Genomic DNA, 7,015 nt, shown 5'->3' with positions numbered 1-7,015 from the left:
TGCAATTTGTTTTCTCCTTAGAGATCAGCGGATTACATTTCCCGTAAAACTGCTTTTTCTAGTATCTAAGGCATGCCTACCAAAATCAGGTGCTGTACTTTTGAAAGCTGCTCAGCTACTGTTAACTGTTTTTTTCAAGGTGACTATGAGGAACGTTACCTCCAGTTTACCAAACCCATTTCTATTGAATTATGCACCCTTATGGTAGATTACTTGCAGGATTTCTGCCAGATAGATGGAATTCTCTGTATCAGTACTGTGCCTTGTAAATATCACAAATTCTTCCCAGAGTTACTTATTCCAGATGGCACCCGCTGTGCTCTCTGCATCTTTCTTCCAGTTAATGGGCCTTTCTTTCCCCAAAACACAAGAACTCTTTTGTATTTTTCCTATTTTTATGCCAAAACAGAGAAGAGAGGATAAAGCAAAAAATGATTTGCATTTATACTCAGTTCACACTGAATAAGGAAAGATGGAAATTTATTCTTAATATGTCTTTTTAATTTTAAAGTAGTGTTCCCAATTACCAGTGGCTTTTTGAAACTTGGAGTAATCACAGCCTGGTGTCAGTTGAATCCTCTACTTGCAGGAGCTCTGCTGTCAGACTCAGTCCTGACTCACATTTGGAGAACATTATGAAATCTCCATTATGACATGCCAAGTCTTTGGAACATCTAAAAAACGTATTTAAGCCATCTCCCAAGAATGCTGAGACAGTTTCATATTTTGGCCATCTGTGAGCAACAGGACAACGCTCTTCTTATAGATACTGCACTGATCACAAGGTCTGTGAAATTCTCATTACACAGCCCACAGAACAGAGAAAAGGGGAGGGACCACTACTAACTTTACAAATCAGGGCTCAGCTCTTCCAAAAGTAAGTACTTCACAATGTAAATTTTAACAATGTGAAGAAAGTTTTGTAATAGTATTTTTGCTACACTTTGCATCATAAATCTCAATTCTGTCTGTTGTTTTTGTACTACGTAAGGCACTTCAGCAATTTTTAATTAACAGTGTGGAAAACACCCAAGTATGGGTTAAAACTGAAAGAGTGGATATTTAGCTAAAATGTTAAGCGGAAATTCTTTATTCAGAGGGTGGTGAGGCCCTGGTACAGCTGCCCAGAGATGCTGTGAATATCCCAACCCTGCAGGTGCCCAAGGCCAGGTTGGACGGGGCCCTGGGCAACCTCATCTGATGGGGGACAACCAGCCCACAGCAGGGAGGTGGAAATGAATGGGGCTCTAAGGTGGAAATGAAGGGGCTTTAAGGTCCCTCCAACACAAACCATTCAATGATCTTTACAGGTCCCTTCCAACTTGGGATATTCTATGATTCTGTGATTCCATCATAAAATGGAAAGACGTATTATAGCCTATAGCAGAGATCAATTTCTAGCTGCAAAACCCGACTTTCCTAGTTTCTCACGTAACTTGGACAAGGTACAACTCCTGGATGGATATGAGGAATGGCTTCTTCTCCAAAAGAGTGGTGAGGCACTGGAACAAGCTGCCCAGGCAAAGACTGCCCAGTGCAGTCATCCTCTCTGGAGGTATTCAGGAAATGTGGAGAAGTGGTAATTTCAAACATGGTTGAACGAGCAACATTAGTGGTATATAGATAGTTGGACTAGGTGATTGTAGAGGTCTTTTCCAACCTTAATCATTCCATGATTCATTTTATGATTCATTCTATGATTTTGTGTTTGCGTATCCCTAAACCTCTGGTCAACAAGCTGAATTCTGGCTCTTCAATTTAAATTCCAATGTGTGAATCATAGAATCATAGAATGGCTTGGGTTGGAAGGGACCTCAAGGACCATTGACTTCCAACCTCTCTGTCTCTGGCAGAAGTGCCAATCACTACATCAAGTACTAGATTAGATTGCCCAAAGCCCTATCCAACCTGGCCTTAAACACCTTCAGGAATGGGACATCCACAACCTCTTTGGGCAACCTGTTCCAGCATCTCACCACCCTCTCGGTAACAAAACCTCCCTGACATCCAACATAAATCTCCCTTCCTTTAGTTTAAAATCATTCTCCCTTATCCTATCACTATCTATCTGCGTAAAAGGTTGTTTTCCCTCATGTTTATAAACTCCCTTTAAATATTAGAAGGTTGCAATGAGGTCTCCCGACAGTCTTCTCTTTTCCAAGCTGAACAAGCCCAGTTCCTTTGGGCTATCTTCACAAGAGAGGTGCTCTAGCCCTTGGATGTCTTCATAGCCCTCCTCTGGACCCTCTCCAAAATCTCCACATCTTTCCTGTGTTGGGGCCCCAGACCTGGAAGGCGGTACACCAGAGGGGGGCCTCACGAGAGCAGATTAGAGGGGGACAATCACTTCCCTGTCGCTGCTGGCCACCCCTCTACTGATGGAACCCATTGGCCTTTCAGGCTGCAAGCTCACACTGCTGGCTCATGTTAAATTTTTCATCAGCCAGGACTCCTGAGTCCTTCTCAGCAGAGGTACTCTCAAGAAGTTCATCTTCCAATCTGTATACATATATGGGATTACTTCGACCCAAGTGCATAACCTTGCTTTGTTGAACTTCATTAGGTTAACAAGGGCCCATCTTCTGAGTTTATTAAGGTCCCTCTGGATAGCATCCCTTCCTTCCACTGTATCAACTGCACTGCTCAGCTTGGCGTCATCAGCAAACTTGCTATGGGTACACTCAATCCCTTGATAATGATGTTAAAAAGTACTGGACTCAAGATGGATCCTTGGAGGACACTGCTTGTTACTGGACATAGTGCCATTGATCACAACCCTCTGGCTGGAACTTTCCAACCAATTAATTATCCACCCAATAGTCTAGCCTTCAAATCCATATATCTCCAGTTTAGAAATAAGGATGTGGTAGGGGCCACATCAAAGGCCTTACTACCACTCCACCATAGAAGGCCACCAGATTGGTCAAGCACAACATTCCTTTGGTGAAGCCATGAATCTTTGCTGTTTTTGAAACAAAGAAACAGGCTTGAAGAGCAAAATGATGTCTTTCTTTCCTCTAACATCTTAACAGTGACTTGGACTACTAGCATTTCCACATTGTTGATGCTACTTTCTTTGTCAGCATTAACATTGATCTCCTCCTGTCACTTCACCACTTTATTTTCTGTATTGGACTGACACTACTTGATTCTTTTCTTCCATTCTGCTGCCCATCAGCCCCCTCAGTCCGCTCCCCAGTGTACTGGTCTATTTTCCTCTCTCTGTCTAGCACAACTCCAGGGTCTCTGCTGTTGAACTCTATTTCTTCAGTGACCACCTGTTTTCCCAGTGTACCCACTAGTCACAACTACCATGCTCTGTCACTCCTAACAACACTATCTTCTCTGTGACTCTCTCCACCAGCACTTCCCACTAGTTTCTTCCCCTGCTTTTCCCTGTTATGCTCCTCATACTGTCTTCTCCAATTCCCCAGCCATTTTCATCCCTGGCTTAATGCTGGCTTCTGGCTTCCTCTGCGCTTCCTCTGCAGTGCACTCATTATAATCAGCCTGCCAAACAGACAGAATTCCTCCACTACCCACTTTCTTCTGCCTCCTGCCTAAGTGTGGCTATATATTTTTTCAATTTAATTGAGTCCCTTGATTCCAGCTTTTCTCTCTTTCTCCTTCTCCCCCCCGCACCCCTTTTCTTTTCTTTTTTTTTTTTTTTCTGTAATTGTAAGGCAGCTTCTGCAATTTTCTTTCTTTGATAGTCCTATCACTTTTTTCCATGCTGTTTCAGACCACAGAGCTCCCCAGTGACTTCTCCAGACACACCATATTACTTCTTTCAAAAGTTCCTTTAAAATCCCCTTTCACTATCACTCTCCCAGAATCTCACCAACAAATAAATTTGTCATGCCTATCAGGATAGGCACTACATAAACCTTCTCCATAGCACTGAGCACAAAGAGGCTCAGGATTAGACTACTACGTTAATGTCCTCAACTGCATTAACAGCAAAGTGATTTGCAGATACCTGCCTTCTGCCATGATCTGCCACTGAAAGGAAGAATCACTTTGTTACCCTTCAATACAGCAGCAGATATCCTTTTCCCAGAGCTTTCAATCCACGTGAATCTGTGTGTGCAGAGATACAGAACTGCTAGATAGCACTTACTTGTGTTCTAACTAGATGTTTCTGCTGCACACAGAACATCAGTGCTTTTTTTCCTAAAAATGATTGCAAATGTTCTTTCTTGGAAGGATGAACATGAGGCATCAGAGGCACTACTCATGCTTTGCATAGAGCTTCTGTGTAATTACTATTATGCTTAAACTGCTGACTGGTGACTGGTGAAAAATAGTGTTTTGAAGCTGAAAATGTGTTCTCTTAAACTGTGTTATTATACTCTTTGTATTCCTACTTCATAGGATTGCTAATTTGTAGATGAATGTTTTAAACACCTTTTAAATGAACAAATCCTGTTATGTGCCTTACAGAGCAAACCATGATGTCAGTAAAACGTGTGAGTATAATTATGAAGATACTGGGTCAGTTCTGCCTTTCAGAGTGTACTGAGGACATACAAGTGCATTCTTAGTGAAATGTAATTTCTTCCCCTTAAGATGCTATAGTCGTTGTTCAACACCTTTACAAAATTATTTTATATTTGATATGTTACCTTGACACATGAAGGTAAATAATGATTTACTACCACAACCTAGTGACAAATAAAGAGAAAGCATTGTAAATGTATAAAAACATACAGCAAGACTAGACAAAACCAGACACAAAAATGACAGCAGAACAACACTTTTCCACTGCTTTAAGCAATTTTTATTACCATTATATTACCATTATTTTTACCAGAGGTTTTCGGAATAGAGGCTTACTGTTTACATACATTATGAAACAGATTTTCCTGACACCTGTCAATCAGAAGTGTGACAACTCACTGACCTGCCCTCACAAGCTTTTGGTCCCAGAACAACATCAGCACTCGCACCATCATATACACTGGTATGTATTTTGCTATTTATGTTAGTGTTAAACAACTTGCAACGAATTTCCTCCCAAGGAAAATTTCAAGACAATACAGGCTAGAATAACTTAACAGTCTCAGCTGGTGTAACTTTCCAGTCAGCCACCAGTTTTACGGAAAGTTCCTTAGGGTGCATAACACTGCCATACTCAGGGATATGGTTTTACAAATTATCCTCTGGAATGAAAATACACATAAGAAGAGTTATTTAAGGAAGAAGTAATGAAAATAAGGTAAAACAGCATGCTTGTCTGTATCTCCTTTTCTTCTGAATGCCATGATTCCAATTACATCAACAAATTCCTTACATCCATGTCTACATAAACAGCTTGATCATATTCCTGCATACATACAATTCAGCATTGCTTTTTGTAAGAAAATGGTTCTTTATTGCTGGCAATGTTGTTTTAAAGGAACATATTTACTCGCATGCCTTTAGAGGTACTGAATATTATACATGGGTATATGGTAAATATTTTAAATGTAAAACCCGGGTTATGTTTTATAAGAACAACCAAGTGATGAAGAGCTTATCCCTGAGATAACTATGCATAATCTGCACAATAAAGTAGAGAAGTTCACAGCAAACTGATGGTTGCAAAATCAACGTTTACTTCAGTGAACAGGAACATTACATGCCTCATAATTCCTGTGGATTGCTATGCAATGACATACCGGCATTCTCAGTGTAAGAAAAATGCCTGCTTGTCTAGAAGAAAACGCAGCGAAAATGATGTCAGTTGAAATAGCTGACATCATTTTTTAATGTATGTTGAAGCTGCTATGGTAGAACAGACATAACTATTTCTGATTTATGCAAACAGCACGTTAACATACAAATGACTCAAATTGAGGCAAAACTTGAAACCTTATTTTGGCAAATACAGGTTTGTACTGCAGCTTTTGGTCACAACGTAGATGTGTTTCTTTTGGAAAAAACCTATTTATTCATGCAGCCTCAAGTATTTGAAAACTGCACCCTACATCTTTCCCTTAATTCTTCTGCCTTGACATTTGCTTCTATCAAGAAATGCAGCATCTCATGATGTTTCACACACTGAGTTGACAGCACAGGGCTGAGTGATGCTGAACCAAAGATGCAGAAGTAAGATCCAAGTAAGAACCTGGTCATCAATATGCCTGACTATGGATTATGTCATACATGCAAGTTATCCACACAATGTTTCTTCAATTCCTGTGCAAAAGCTGGACTTCCCTGGGCACCATGTATTGAGCTCACAATCCGAACTCTAATCTGAAGATAGCCAGTTTCAGCAGAACTTCTGTATGCTCGCTTCTCCTTACATAAAGTTGTGTGTCTGAGAGTGCACTCCGCATGGAGCTGCGTGTTTATCAGCCACGCACAGAATCATCATTGCTTCGAGAGATCACACGGGGTATTTCACAACCCGTATGTAAGGCACATCGTTTACTGCAACTTCCAGGCGTTGTTCAGATAGACAGCAACAGGTCTGGTGTTCTTTTGTTAAGATCTCTCCAAAGCAAAAGAGGCAGAAATACGTTTTAACTGAAAGAGATTTAAAGGTGTAGGAGCTACAAAATCTTAAATAACACCGTCCATTGAAGAGCCGGGGTCCTTAAGCGAGCAGCAATTTCCACGCCGCCTATGTTTTATGTGAAAAAACTGCTGGCAGCAGCGCCTTTTCCACACCTTATCCTTTACGAGGGGGTCTGCCCGTCCCCGTCCTCCTGCCCGGCTGTGGCACAGAGCCGAGCCCCGCACAGCTCCCTGCGGAGCGCAGCCCCCGAGCCGCGGCAGCACTTATCGGGCGGGCTCAGCGTCCCCTCTTGGCAGCGGGGGGCTGCCGAAAACCGGGTTAAAAGTGGCGGGTTCCTGCGCTTTCATTCGCCGCGCAGCTCGCGGAACCGAGTTACCGACCCCGCGCGCCGCGACCCGGCGCTTTCGAAGGTTTTTCTCAGAGAGAAGTAGGAAGGCTGGGCGCGACAGCGAGCGAACCGCCCCGTCCCGTCCCGTCCCGTCCCGTCCCGTCCCGAGCGCTCGCTGCCGC

This window comes from Meleagris gallopavo, chromosome Z (assembly GCF_000146605.3).
Source record: "Meleagris gallopavo isolate NT-WF06-2002-E0010 breed Aviagen turkey brand Nicholas breeding stock chromosome Z, Turkey_5.1, whole genome shotgun sequence".
Classification (NCBI taxonomy): Eukaryota; Metazoa; Chordata; class Aves; order Galliformes; family Phasianidae; genus Meleagris; species Meleagris gallopavo.
This window is presented reverse-complemented; position numbering follows the sequence as displayed.